The sequence below is a fragment of the Lonchura striata genome, chromosome 16, assembly GCF_046129695.1.
Source record: "Lonchura striata isolate bLonStr1 chromosome 16, bLonStr1.mat, whole genome shotgun sequence".
NCBI lineage: Eukaryota > Metazoa > Chordata > Aves > Passeriformes > Estrildidae > Lonchura > Lonchura striata.
Window position 1 is genome coordinate 9,604,953 of NC_134618.1, and position 14,433 is coordinate 9,619,385.

General features: G+C 43.4%; 1 protein-coding gene across 2 annotated transcripts in view; it reads left to right on the forward strand.

Moving 5' to 3' along the window:
• The window catches only part of XYLT1 (xylosyltransferase 1), a 176,835-nt gene that overhangs the window by 120,737 nt on the left and 41,665 nt on the right, over positions 1-14,433 (forward strand). The window lies entirely within an intron of this gene.

The window sequence follows — 14,433 nt, forward strand, 5'->3', positions numbered from 1 at the left end:
AGCTGAGGTTATTCCTTCTGCCCTCCCCTCCTGGATTTAAGGATATAAAGCAGTTTTTGCTTTGGGGAACTGACATCTGCAGCCCATAGTAACTCCCCTGGGTATTTAGGAGTTCTGAGATGTGTTCCATAGCCTCAGACTGGCAACAGAAATAAATGAACCCCAAACTGGAATTGGGTATCCAGGAATCTTTACTGTGCCTGCAGATTAAAATGCATCAACAGGGCACGGTTTTAGAACAGGGTTTTTACTCAAAGTGCTCTTGTACTTGGCAGCATTGGCACTGTTGATTACAGTGCTGAGCATGGAGCCTTTTCTCTCTTCCCATGAGAGCTGAAGCATCTGAGCTGGTGTCTGGACCCCTGGGGGCTCTGCCTGGCAGATGAGAGCCCCAGATGCCAGCGTGGGCACTGCAGCCTCTGAGCCCCTCTTGGGCTGCCTGGCTGGTGGCCTCTTCTCTTCTGGCCTGGCTCTGGGGCTGCTCACAGCAAAGAGCCAAAGGGTTTTCATCTGTTTGCCATTTGCTTTCTGGATGTCATTTATTTTTTACTTGTTTATGACTGAGAAAAAAGTCTGTTGTCTAAAAGAAAAAAGAGTTAAATGTGAGTCTGCCCTGGATTCATTTGCCATTCAGCCTGATCTATAAACAGTAACAGCACCAATGTTGTGTTAATGTGCACCATTATTTCCTAGGCTACTGTTCCATCTTGTGTCATCAAGATGCTCCAGTAATGCCTAGAATAGTATTTTTGTGAGGGTAACAAATGTTTTGGGGCAGAGGAAGGCAATGAGCAGCATGAGGGATGTGGCCAGCTCTGTATTTCTCCTTCACAGCTCCAGGGATATGTACAAAACCTGTATTTCACTCACAACTTGCCTTTGTGGACAAATAGTGTGGGGTGACCAAGCCAAGAAAAGAGTCCTTTGTGCAGAATGGCTTTGGTACTTTTTGTACCCACCAGCTGCCCCATCCTGGCAAGCCTTTCCCATGGCATTTAGTTGCTCTCTGCATTCATGGTGGGATGTTGATCATCAGGGAAATCCCAGGTGTGACTTTCTCTCGTCTGTGCTCTCCCACAACTTTGCTCCCAGTGACTTTTACTTTGGATTAAGTCTGAGGTGAGTAACAGAAGCTGCAGAGGAACAGGTCCTTGTGGTGTTTACCTGGGGATTGTGAGCAGAAAATTTAATGTCTTTTCAACTCAGTTGGGTTTTGTTGGGTTTTTTTAGAAAGTTCAGTGAAATCATTATCAAATTCCGAAAGCTAAAAGTGCTTGAAAGAGGGAAGTGTTCCCATTACAGCATTGTCTTTTAAATGTGCTCTCCCTTCGTGGTCCCGCTGAATTCTCTCAGGAAATTAAAAATCTGCTGAAATTGCCATTAAGACACTCTTTTGTTTAGATTTCAGGATGCCACTTACAATAAAGCAGCTGCAAAATAATATCTGGTGGCAGTTCAAAGTGAAGATAACATAACATGTGCTGTTATACCTTTCCCAAGTCACTCTTAAATAATTGTGAACCAAAAGGCCATTAAATGGTGAGCCAAAATGTTGTTCTGATTCAGTCTTTTAGTAGTGACATAAAAAGGAAGGAGAGGGAGAGATTAATAAATTCTTTCCCTTGAAAATAGGGCTAAGAGTTGAAAGGTGTATGATGTTGAAGATTTTTTAGCTCTTGCAGCTCTGTAGGCCAAATGCAGGATCTGTGAGCCTGTCCAGTGCTGCAGAGCTTGGGGGGCTCAAGGGAGTTGGGCACCTCTGTGTGTGCTGTTCTTCGTCCTCAGGGATGTGCTGCAGAATGTGTCTTTTTCCAAAGCTGCTTTTTATTTTTCTTTCTAGTCCTGACCAGTGCCAACTGGTGAAAAATTTGTATCTTGGGATATTGTGGAGCTTTGACCTGGCAGTGCAGAAATCCCAGATGGACATTTTGCTGTGCAATCCGAGGTAGAATTAGGGACTAGCTGCTTTTACAAGTGCACCTTATTACAGTGGAATACTTCTTTTCTGTCCAACCTGCACAGAGCATTTGTATAATACCTCTGAATCTCCCTGTATAAATAGCAGTGCTGAATGCCACTGACTGTTTGTGATGGCCCATCTGTAGCTCCAGGCTGATGGGAGGGGAGAGGCCCTAAATGGTTCATTGTAGCACATTCCACTCTGCTGCACGCAGTTTAATTATATCCATCATTCAGCATTACTTGATGAACCAGCTGTAGGCACAAGCACCCCTAAGCTTTCATCAGGATAATTGCACTCTTTGCCACATTAGGAACTGGTTTGGGGCCAAGTCTTTTCCAAATGCAGAGTTGATCTTGGTTTAAAAGTTTGCTGGTCCAAAGTCACTTCTAGCAGGTAATCTTGTAACAATGCATGCTTGGGACAGCTGAAGACTAAAAGGTCCATAAATCCAAATTGGTTATTTGTGTCACCTTATGGCTTTCATTGAGGCAGCCTCAGTTGTTTTGGCAGTGGCTCAGATCACTGTATTCATGTGATGGATGCACTGTGCCAGTCAGGTGCAAGGTAGCTCCCAGATGATTCCCATGGCCAGGGCCTGCAGGGATGTGGCTCTGCTTGCTCTGTGAGGGTTCATTCATTGCTAAACCTTTGTACAGCTGGTACTGTGTAGGCACTGAAGCTGTTCCCATGGGGCTCAAGTCATATTACAGGTGGCAGCTGTAGAGCTACAGGTGAAGCCTAAAACACCCTGATCTTTCTTTGTGGGAAACTGGTACTTGTGGTGTGTCACGAGATACCAGTGCTGGGTATCATCACAAAGTGCCTGGAGAATCATTTGGGAACCACTGCAGCCCAGGAGGGCAGAGGCAGCCAGGAAATGGCTCTGTGTCACTGTGTCACAGCCTGTCCACTTGGCAGTGCCAGGAGATCACTGGTGACAGACTGCATCACTTAAGTTCATGTGCCTTTTCTAGAGTTTTTTCTTGAGTTGAAGTGAACCCCTGGTTCTCCTCTGATGGAATAAGACTGTTGGCTGCAGCTCACTGAGCACAGCAGTGAGCAGGGACATCAGCCTCCCCCCCTGCCAGTTGTTTTCTCAGCAGCCCCAGTTATATCAGGTAGTGGATCTATACATTCCCATTGCAAACATCCTTTCTGCCACAGCTTTGTGCCTCATATCCCAGCTCTGCATTCCTCACTGACTTACTCCAAAACAGTCCCAACCAAGAGTAGGGCAAGTCATCAGGTGGCACTAATTGTCAAAATAAGATCATTGCTCAACCCAAATAAAGGTAAAAAATGTGACCTTTTGTTGCTAAAACCAATTAAGTTTCTTTCCATCAACTCTCAGTTCATTATCCCTTTCACCCCCCAGGCCCTGTTCTTCCATCTTTTCATGCTTGGTGCAGAATTGGTATTAAATCCCATTAGCCTGACCCTGTTTTCCTTGTTTTGCCTTCTGGTCCTTTGAATTGATGCACTCCCACAGGTTGATTCAGCAGCTCAGGGATCAAAGGGAGTGGCAGGCCCAGGAGGAGCTTCAGGAAGGGGCTGGTTTGTAATAACTCACTTTACTTTTAAAGGAGTTTGTGACAGTGCCTCAGCAGTGGGGCCTCACTGGGCAGATGAAGAGCCCTGGGCTTCATCCCTGGCCCAGAGGGCACCACAGGGACCTTGTGCTGGTGGAGTCCCACCACTCCCCCTTGGGATAACTCCAGTTAGGAGATTGAAGCTGGATGAGTGTATATTCCCTCTGGTCTTTTCCACTGAAAGTGTGAGATGGGGAAAAACGTTTCTTTACCCAGGTCCACCTTGCCCACTGCATCAGAAGAGCCACCTGCTCTCGGGGCAATGTCACACAAAGCCAGCCAGCTTGTGTCCAGGATTACACTGCAAATTGAACAAGAGATGGCAAGACCCAGAAGTGCTGAGTTTTCTACCTTGAGCCCTTTCAGAAGAGGCTTTCCTGCTCCCTTTCCCAGCAAGAGGAGGGTGGGCTCAGCTCCCTGCTGCTTCGAAGCTTAGTGTGAGCAGTTCCTGCTTCTTCATGGACATGAAACACCAGGTGTGGCAGCAGGGAGTGTCTGTGAGTTTGGAGAGGATGCTGGGCTGGACCATTTGGGAGCACGGCTGTCCTGCCTTCCCTGCTGGAGCCAGAGGTGGCCCTGCACAGAGGGGCTGGGGCAGAGTGCTTCAGCAGGGAGAGTGCAGGGAAGGGTTTCCAGAGCCCTGCAGGAGCTGTCCTGGGTGGCTGTGGGCTGCTGCTGGCTTTAGGAGTACCTGGGCAGGGTAGGAATGGCTCTGGCTTCCTGGTGTGACAGGCTGGGGTGTTAGGGTGAATCCCCATCAGCACAGTCAGAGGGAGCAAGTTTCAAAAACTGAGAAATTACTAGAATTTAACAGTAAAGCTGGGTAAGTGGCACCCTAACACCCAAACAGCCCACAATGATGGACTTTAAATCCGAGTTGGATCTGCTGAATAGATCCATCCCTGGCTGGAAGTGGCCCAGGGTGACACCTGGGGGTGCTGGAGGCTCTGCTGTGGCAGGAGAGCAGGGCTGCACCCCCAGACTGACAGAGCACCAGGCAGAGCTCTGCCTTGAGAAGCAGCGTGAGGGAGGTTTCTTTCTTCCCACTTTCTTGGAAGAAACTGATAATTTTAAATTTTAATTGTTCAACAACTATCAAACCATTTTTCAACAATTAGCAAATAATTTTTCGTATTGACTTGTACAAATAAAATTTCAGATGCACACGGAATGTGTGAATTGGATGAACTGAATGGTTGCTTTAAATCTCTGCTCATATTTAATTTCAATTTCTCTTTTTGCACAAAACTCTGGATAATTTAATTTTAGAGATGATGAAAAGAACTGCTGAATATAAACCATGCCATGTAAAATATACATGGTATAAACAAACAAAAAACTCCTATTCAGCCCAATATCTAGATTTTTTTTCTTTTTATACAAAGTCTCACTAATTTGAGTAATGAATTTGATCATTTCTGAAGCTCACTCCACTTGCTTATTTAATCAGTGATTATTGTTTTCATCAAAATGGGATGTATCGTGTAGGCAGATGAGGTTCTACATGAATATGCAGCAGCAGAGAAACACTGGAAAAATACAAAGCAGTGAGCATCATTCTGTACTAAATAAAATCCCAGTGCTTTTATAAAGCTAAAATTGTATCATGTTTACTTTTAATAATTAAATATCCTTGGGTATTAGCAGCTGGTTAGTCAAGTATTTCAGTACTCTCTTTTTTCAGATACTTTCCAGCAGATATTAAGTGGACTCAGATGTTTTTGTGAGACAGGATAATCCTGTCTGACTTAACTCTTTGTAGTGCAGCATCCTTACAAGTGATATTCTGGCATCCATAGGACCGTGGCCCATCAAGAGTCATGGCAGGTAAATGTGGGAGTTCTCTATCCTGATCCCTGCATTGAGGCAGTGATTGGGAATGGAATGGTTTGTTATTATAATAACAGGCAAAGGCAACTTTGTGAAAAGCAAATTATCTTGGCAAATACTTTTCAGCAGCTTTGGAAGTCTCGTAGTAATTGGCAGCAGTTACATTTGCTGCCACTCTGACACAATGGATGGGCCTTATGGAGAGCAGTGGCTGCATGGGAATTTTTCCTATGGAGAATTACGTACCGTAAGACAAGGCAAGGAAAGACAGAGCACCTCTCAGAGTGAGAGGAGGACAGTGCTGATGTTCCTCTATTAACATGCTGTCACACGTGCAACTGCACATTTTCACAGCCTCTGAACTGGGAAACACCACAAAACCTTTGTTATGGTTTCCCACAGCCTGTTCCATGAACACAGAGCTGGGTTTATGCTCTGGCTTACACAGGCATAAACTAAGTGCACTGCACTGATTCTGGAGCATTACAGATATGAAAACAGAATAAAGTCCTTTGCATAGTGCTTTATCAGTAGGAAAGAAGATAGAAAAAGTGGGTTTTTTTATTGATTAAAGGACTTCAAAGAGGGAATTTGTTTCACTGTTGAAAATACTAAAAATATTTCAAGGAACAAAATGTGGGTAATTTGTGTACTGTTTTCTTCAAAGATGTACTTTGGGCAGAAAGTGCATGTACCAATGTTTCTATCACTCCACAGGCTTTTTTTCTAGTGTCACAAAAGTTTGAAAATAGAAAAATGCTGAGAAGAGAGATTGTTTTTTTTTTTTTTCCTTACAGGATTAAAACTGAGTAAATAACCTCATTAAATTTAGACATTCTGTGCATGAATCCTCTTCAGACATGTGTCTCAATGTAAATAGAAGTGTGTATAGGTAACCTCTTCAGGTGCACGGTTGCTTCCTGCTCACTGTCTATCAAAATGATCATTTACGTCAACACTCAACTTCCTTATTGATGGAAATGAAAAATGTGATAGACCTTTGACAGTGTGATATTAAAACAACCTTTCTGTGCCAAGTTGTCAGCAGATAGTGTGTGTTCATTAGCTCCACACTCTGCATCAATCAGTCCCTGCACTCTACACAGAAAAAGGTTAAAAACATTTGAATTTGGACTTGTTGGTGTCATCCACCAAACTGGCATGAAAAGCACAATTTTTCCATTTATCCTGAGCACAGCTATGTTGGAAAGTTGCTGACTGAAGTGTCAATGGCAGCTATTAGTGGAAGCTCAGCTAAAGTGACTAAGGGGAGCATTGGCCCCACTGTGCTTTGTGTGAGCCCCTCTGCCTGCATGGGAAAAGATTCCCAGAAGTTCTTCCCAGTGTGGGCAGGCTCACCTGCTCCTGCCTATGCTGCTGCTTCTCCTCCATTGTATCATTAATTTGGGAAGAAGGCAGATGTGGCAGTTCTCTCTCTTAAACAGCTTTCACAAGCCCCTGAACAGAAACTTCAGCTTGTGAACCTGACTGCACCACTGCCAAAAGGAAATCTGTGTTCTCAAGGCTGGCACCTTAGTTTGGGAGAGTGGCACTGGGGGATGGGGTTTAGTGATGGGCTTGGCAGTGCTGGATTTGATGATCTTAAAGGTCTTTTCAAATTAAGCATTTCTGTGATTCTATGTTTGGAGCTGACAATGCTGAGTAATCATGTGATTCTCTGAATGCTAAGCATTTTAGATCAGAGTTAAGTTGAAGAGTCTAAACCCCACGTTGCTCTACTTTTACTGCACTCATTTGCATTATTTGAATTTCCAAATTTAAATAATGGGAATGCCAGCAAGGCTTGATAAACAGTTTTTTCCAGCACTGATAAAAATGAGCAATTTTTTTCATCTATGCAGTTCAACTAAACTGGCATCTCTTGTGAATGTGGTGGGAGAGGAATTTTGCTTTACTACAGTATATACCTTTAATAAGTTTTCTAGCCCTTATCTAAGTTAGACACACATCTCTGCCTTTACTTAAAAATATTTATTTGAAATAGGCATTTATAGGCCTTTCTAGGAAAGGCTGTCAGGCACACGAATTCTGAGCTAGCAAGATGAAAAAATAAATAACGGTGGTGATATGCTGATGATTCATAAACTTAAGTAGAAAAATAAATAGGAATTTGTTTAACAAATCCAAATGAAACATTTCCTTCCTTTCTAGCAAAATACCTCTGAGCTGCATGCATCAATACCAGGTTATGTAGGGAATAAGTCATCCTGCACGTAGCCAATTTTCTTTGATTATTTTCGTGTCTACCAGGTCTTACACAGTTGCACATTTGGAAGGTATTTCAGAAGCTTTTGTTATTCAGGTATTTTTCAGTGCATTTGTTCTTGTTAAGCATACAAATAATCTAGGCTTAGCAATTGCATACAATAAGATTTATGAAAGGAAAACTACCTTAACGTATTTTGTAGTTTTACTTTAAAATATAGTAACTTGCAACTTATAATGGCTTTAAAAATCAGAGAAAAAGAGCTGCATATGAAATGGTATTACAGAGTAGTGTTTTCCTTATTTACTTTTTACTGCAGCAGCAGGAATGCTGAGAAAATGTCATTGTCGCAGACAAATTAATTCCTAGGATCAATTCAAAGGTACTTGAGGTAATTTTGTAAAAATGTTTCATAAACACCAGTGAGTTAAACATTGGTAAGTTGGTGACATATCTGTGGTGGTGATGGACAATCTGAGTTATAACTGGATTGGCCTCCTTGGAAAAGTCTCCTTAATAAATGTACTTGTGCCCCTAAGAGGTCAAAGATGAGTTTAAGGACAGCTCTCAGCTCTTGACCTTGTGTGCAATCCTTGCACATTCTGCTTCTGGACACGTGGACATGGGGCTCTGACCCATGAAGTAATTTATGACAATGTGAAAGTTGCATCATTCTGGGAGAGCTCCAAGTGTGCTACAGTTCAGCACTTACTGTTTGCCAGGGCTCCACCAGATCAGAGACACAGTGATTGCACCATTGTATGGTGCATTTGAAATGGTCATGGAGATTTTAAACGCCTGTGTTGAAATTGTGCTATAAAATAATTGGAAAATGAGTAATTTACTTTTTTTCCCAGTGCATATTTAAATACAGTCAAAACTGATGTTACAAAGTTTTAATGAGTGTATGTGGTGAGAATTTTATTATCATAAAAGCTGTAGGGTTTATCAGCTGATACAGGGCTGGAGTTTTTCATTAGCCAAGGGCCTTTCAGGGTTTCATGGGATATAGCTGGAAAACATTCCAAACAAATGAATATTCTATTTTAAAAGAATAATGAGACATTGAGGGTTTTATAGACTCCAAAGTTTGCTAAACCAATATCTCTAATTAGATGGAGAAACTCTCTATAGAGGCTTTGCATCAACGGCAGTACACACAGCAAATGTTTTAAGCATTTACATATCAAACACTGCTGGCAGCATTTTGGCAGCAGTCCAGAGCTGTAGATAGTTTTAATCACATTTGTTCATTAATCCTTGGTGGAATTCTCTTATATGGTCTCTTTAGGATTTTCATTTAAGCATGTGCTGCTGCTTCTCAGCAGTGGGCTTATTTATTTATTTTATAAATACCATCTGAAGCCTTGAATTTATAGAAGATAGGTTGTGGAGTGGCTCAGGAAGCAGACGATGCAGTATATTCTATTTTCTCTCAGCAGATCTCCTTTGTACCCAGGCATTTATGTACTCTCACTAGAAGAGCTTTATTCAGCAGTGTGCCATCTAAAAAAGACTTCCACTCTTTTTTGACTATGCGAGTTCTTTTCTTTTCTGTAGGAAGCAGACAATGGTTGAATGGGAAGCTGTAATTGAAAGCACAGCCAAGATGACTGTAACTAATAGAATGTCTTGAGCATCATGGAGCACTGGCAAGGCTGCAGGAGGGTAGCTGCATCCCTTGTGATGAGTGATCAGTGCCTGCAGCATCCACATGCAGGAGGCTGACACTGCAATACACAGGTGTGAATCCCCAGCCCAGATGGCAGAGCTGGTGCTGGAGCACAGCTCTGATCTCCAAGTGCTCCAGCAGCTGAGCTGCTAAGGCAATAGTTTTCTTCCATTATCTTGTTTCTCTGTTAAACCCAACTTGAAAGACAAAACAAACCGTTTAAGACAACACTGTTGTAAAAGCAGAGGTGTTAACTGTCACCCAGAGCCTTCCTCATGCAGTTGGCCTCTGAAATCATATCTGCTGTTCTCATTTATTTGGTTTGTTTTATGAGTGGCTGTTGTTACAGGAATCAGCTTTGCTGAGAAAAGCCTGCCATGCCAATCTGTTCTGTGTTAGATAGCAAAGCCGAAGTACAGCCTTCCCCTTCCTTTGCATTTTTAGATGGCAGACTTTTGGGTTTTTTTTTTTTCCTTACTTCAGCCTGGGTCAGGCTCTGCTGAGCCTCCCCTTGTGCTAAATATCCTTTGAAGAGGCAGGAGGACTTGGGGGCACCAGTAAGAGGGTCAGACTGTCTATCCAGGGTCTGAAAGCTGAACCCTGCAAACCTTCTCCAATATTTTCCTCATGCTGCATTTGCGTGGTTCATCATTTTGTTGTGAGTGTTCCAGGATGAGGTTTTGTACGTTTTTACTTTTTTCTCTTGAATCATTCATCTGTTGCATCCTTTTGTAAGGTTACATGCCATGCCCACACGCATGCAAAGTGGCCTGGTGGAGGGACCAGAGCAGGTCAGGACCTCTTTCTGGGAAAGATGCCCCGAGTGCTGCTGTGCCCCAGCAGAAGTGCACTTCCAGATGCACTGGGTGCTGTGCAGGAGTGTGCAGCAATTGGTAAAACCCCTTCCCTGTCTCCTGGGCTGCTCTCCTTCCTCCCCAGCTCCTCTGCAGTGCTGCAGGACTGTCAGGCAGCTGCAGAACCTGGGGAGCCAGGTGAGCTTACCTCCCTGGGTAAGAGGGAGAGGGATAACCCAGACTAGGAATAGCAAAGGAACTCTCCTGAAGGAACTCTCCTGCCACGGGGGCTTGGTAGTGATGGCATGCCCTAATACTCTGCAATGCTGGGTTAATGAATATGAAATTAATAATTTACTTGAATCAGTGAGCTTAAGTATCATTGTAAAATTTATTGAAAATAATGTAGCAGAATTTAAGGCGTTCAGTTCTTCCACTTTCAGGCTCTTGTGTGCACATCTGCGTGTTTAACTGTGTTTAGCCATATTAATCATTAATACCATGCTTAACTCTGAAGAGGTGAGTTTGCCCCATAATTCCAGTTTTTTTCTCTGCAGTCTTTTCCTTCTGTAGCAACCTTGTAGAAGCAGTTTCTTGGCAAAGAGCTGCTGGGGTTGCTGTAGGTCTGGGTTCTGTAAGGCTGTGCCTTCACACAGTCACAGGAGTCCTGGGAAAGGAAACTGTGGGCATGAGTCAGGCAGGAATGGGTGGAAACACCAAAGCTTTGGGCATTGGGAGACCTTGTAAAAGTTTTGACTTGTCCCTTCTGACTGTATGTTTGCCTTCATCATCCCTGCTTCAGAGGCCCTTCATTGCTGCTTCAAACCACATTAGCCACCTTGCCCTCTTCTCCCAAACACTTTTGCCTCTGTGTTTCTTTTTTTGCCTGTTCAGCTGCTTTTGTCATCCTTGCCTGCCTCTCCAGCACCCCGCACCAGGCAGAGCTACAGCTGTGTTTGCTGCCACCACTGCTCCCCATGGCCAGGGCTAATCCCCTCCCTGCACTAACTCCTCCTGTGAAGCAGCCAACAGACTTGTCATTAGATAGCCCTAAATTAATCAAGATGAATAATTAATAAACTCAGAGCAGTTCTCTTTCCTTTATCTGATTCCTACATAGAATCAAACCATCTTGTTTCCATACCTGTGTGCTGCCAAAAGCTTCTGAACTTTCGATCTAACTTAGCTAAATTGTTGTTAACTTGCATAGGTTTTGACATATTAATAACCCCATTGAAGTGCCTGCTATTCCCTACATCCGTCAAGTTACCCATGTGTTAAAGTACCTTGCTGAATCAGAACATTTTTATTAGCCATCACTATCCTCCAAAAGTAATAATATCTTGATTTCCTTTTCTCATATTCTCCAAAGGCTTTCCTAATCTGTTTTTCCAGCTGCAGACTGAGGGCATCTCTGCTTTTTGCTTGGATTAGTCACTGGGGTTGGAGGGTTTGCTTAAAACCAGCAAGACCAGCACTGGCTCTTGCCTGCAGGGTCGGGCCATGGGTGTGTGCAGGGACCACTCTGCACAGACCTCCAGCAGACAGTGCAAACACAGTCACTGCTTCTCTTCCAGTTGTTCATGTCAGTCCCCAGTGTGTAGACCATATTCTGAAATGATTGCCATGCTCAGCATGTGCTTGCTGAGTGCCTGGTTTGCCTGCTCACACCCTGGGACACCTCAGTCCCAGGCCAGGGCTGCTCATGAGGAAACTCTGGTAGCAGACTTTGCTTTGCTTTGGCAATATCTTCTGAATTTCCTTCTGGACTCGCCTGTTATAGGACTCAGCTTTTTCTCTCCCTTAGACCTGTGACCCCAAGCAGAATCCCAGCCCAGGGGCTCAGCCACATCCCCAGTTGAGCAGTGCCATGGGTTGAGTCACTTTTGCAGCCTCTGAAGCCTCACTGCCTGCCCAGCTGAGTGCTGCCATCCTTAGCCCAGCCCTGCAGGGCTTGGCTGAGCTTTGCTGGGTGGCACCTCAGCAGGTGGGCACAGTGCCCCTGCCAGCCCTGCCACCCTTGCTGCAGGAGGGGAGCTGTAGGACCTCACGGAGGTGACCTCTACAAGGGTCTGGGGAAGGTGGCCACCCACATCCCAGCTGGCAGACCTGTCCTTGCTGAACACCAGATCTGCATCAGTGAACTCAAACATGCTTTGTTTCCCTCTTCTTCACTTGTCATCTTCTCGTGGCAGCCCTCCCCCACACACAAACTCACTCCACTCTTGGAGCTCACTGAAGGATTTGTTTTGCATTTCTCCCTGTGTGCTGCACACCTGAAAATGCCCATTTTCTCTCAGCCTCTCTACACTCACACCATCCTCCTCCCTGCTGATGGCACAGGTAACCAGCTGACTAATCCTCTCCCTGGTGTCTTGCCCTCCAAGTGAGTTGAACAGCCAAAGGAAATAGAAGTGGGAGCAGTGTGGATGCATCCATCAGCCCCAGGCACCGACTGCAGAAGGGCTTTTCCCTCAATCTGTATTCGTGCTCTGTTACACACTGGGGAAACTGATAGGCATGTGATATGTAATATTAGTGCATTTTTAATCAGTAGCATGACCTACCCTCCCTCTCCACATGACTTTACTCCCTTCTTAGGAAGTCTATGCTGCACTTGTTACTTTCTGTTTTACCATGAGTGTTTGTAAAAGATTTTGTGCCAAATTTATGCTTAGTGAATTATCCCTGAAATTTGTGGAGCTATAGCAGAATTTAATTTGGCAACATGGAGTTGCTGTTGCTCCCACTGATGTCTTCAGCTGAAAAATCTCAGCTTTTGATTGCCTTACTTAGAGAAAAAGCAGGCCCATGTCTCCAGTTTTTGTCCAAAGGAGTGCCAGAGGCATTGGAAATAGCTGGTGCCAGAGGCACTGCCGTGGCACAGACTCTGCTGCTGCTGTATGTGAAGAAGTGTGGCAGCAATCTGTGCCAGAGGCATTTAGGAAATCTACCCCTCAAGGCAAAGGTTTCTGAAAGGTGAGGAGGATTTTAACAAATGCATTTACATCAATGGTGTGTTCAATAACTTTGATTTTCTTCTTAATGTCTTCTGATGGAGTAAGTCAGAGGTGATGTGCAGCATCCTCATGATGTTGGGGCCAGAAGGAGCACTTCATGTGATGCTTAATAGAAATTCAGTGTGGGGCCATGCTGAGCATAGAATTGGTTGACTGCATAAATGTAAATGTCAATTAACTAAGAAGTTTAACCAAATGGAACTATGATATTTTAGTTCCATGTTGTCAACACATGAAGCATATTAATGGACAAGGAGTATAACTCTGTATGAGTTCTTTAAAACAAAAAAACTAAAAATATTCAAAGTAGGACCAATATACCACCAATGTTTGCAAGAAGAGAGAAAATGTCAATTATTGATTACTTTGAGAGCTAAGCATCATTTGGACATTTATAAGAATTACCTAAAAACTGAGAAGCAATGAGAAGTTTGTATGGTAGCCCCAAGTCCTGATGCACTTGGTAGAGTACTGCAGAATAGCAAAATACAGGTTGGTGAGCAATTTAGAAAGGATGATGTTTTATTGAGTGGTGTGGAATGTTACTTTCGTTGATTTTATTTTTATCCTGTAAGGAAATTAAAGCTCAAGCACTTCCAAACTTGATTATATTTCTAAAGATCATCTTTGCATGCCAGCTTTTGCCTAGAAACTCACCCGAAGATGTCAGCCATTGAAACCATTTCATGTGGAAGCATTGCTAAGTAAATTCACTAAATGCCTATTCATGCCAGTAAGATGGGGAGTCACTGGAGCAGCAAATGTGAAAATCTGCACAGCTTACTATACAGAAAGCACTTTTTGAGTTTGCCAAATTGAGATGCAGTCTGACCCTGGGAGGTATTGCAGCTCAGGGGGAGTAAAGGAGGAGGGTCTCAGGGCCCTGTCTGTCAGCATGCTTGATTGACAGGTAATTCATTTGCTCTAGATAAAATCAATGAGATTATGAAAATAGTTTACTTGGCTGATAACATTTCTAGGTTGTTGCAGCCTGACCCCAGAAGTTAAACATATCTTGTATAGTTAAACACATTCAGGTTTAAGTTGGTTTTCTGTGCCTTATTAATAATGAAATGTTTTCAAAATACAGTAATATTGACAGCTCTTTTATCTTGAGTTTTTCTGCCACCAAATTCATTACAGACCATTGCTTAAATGGTGTTGTATCCATAAGGTTGTGGATTTGAATGTAATTCAGGAGATTAAGATCTTTTTAATGTGATTTATTCAGTTTTCCTAAATATGCTGACCTAGATAAACAGAGAACATTTTTGCTCCATTGTTAAAGAAAGAACAGACCACAAAAGCTGTCAAGTGTAAATACATTCTTGGACATGT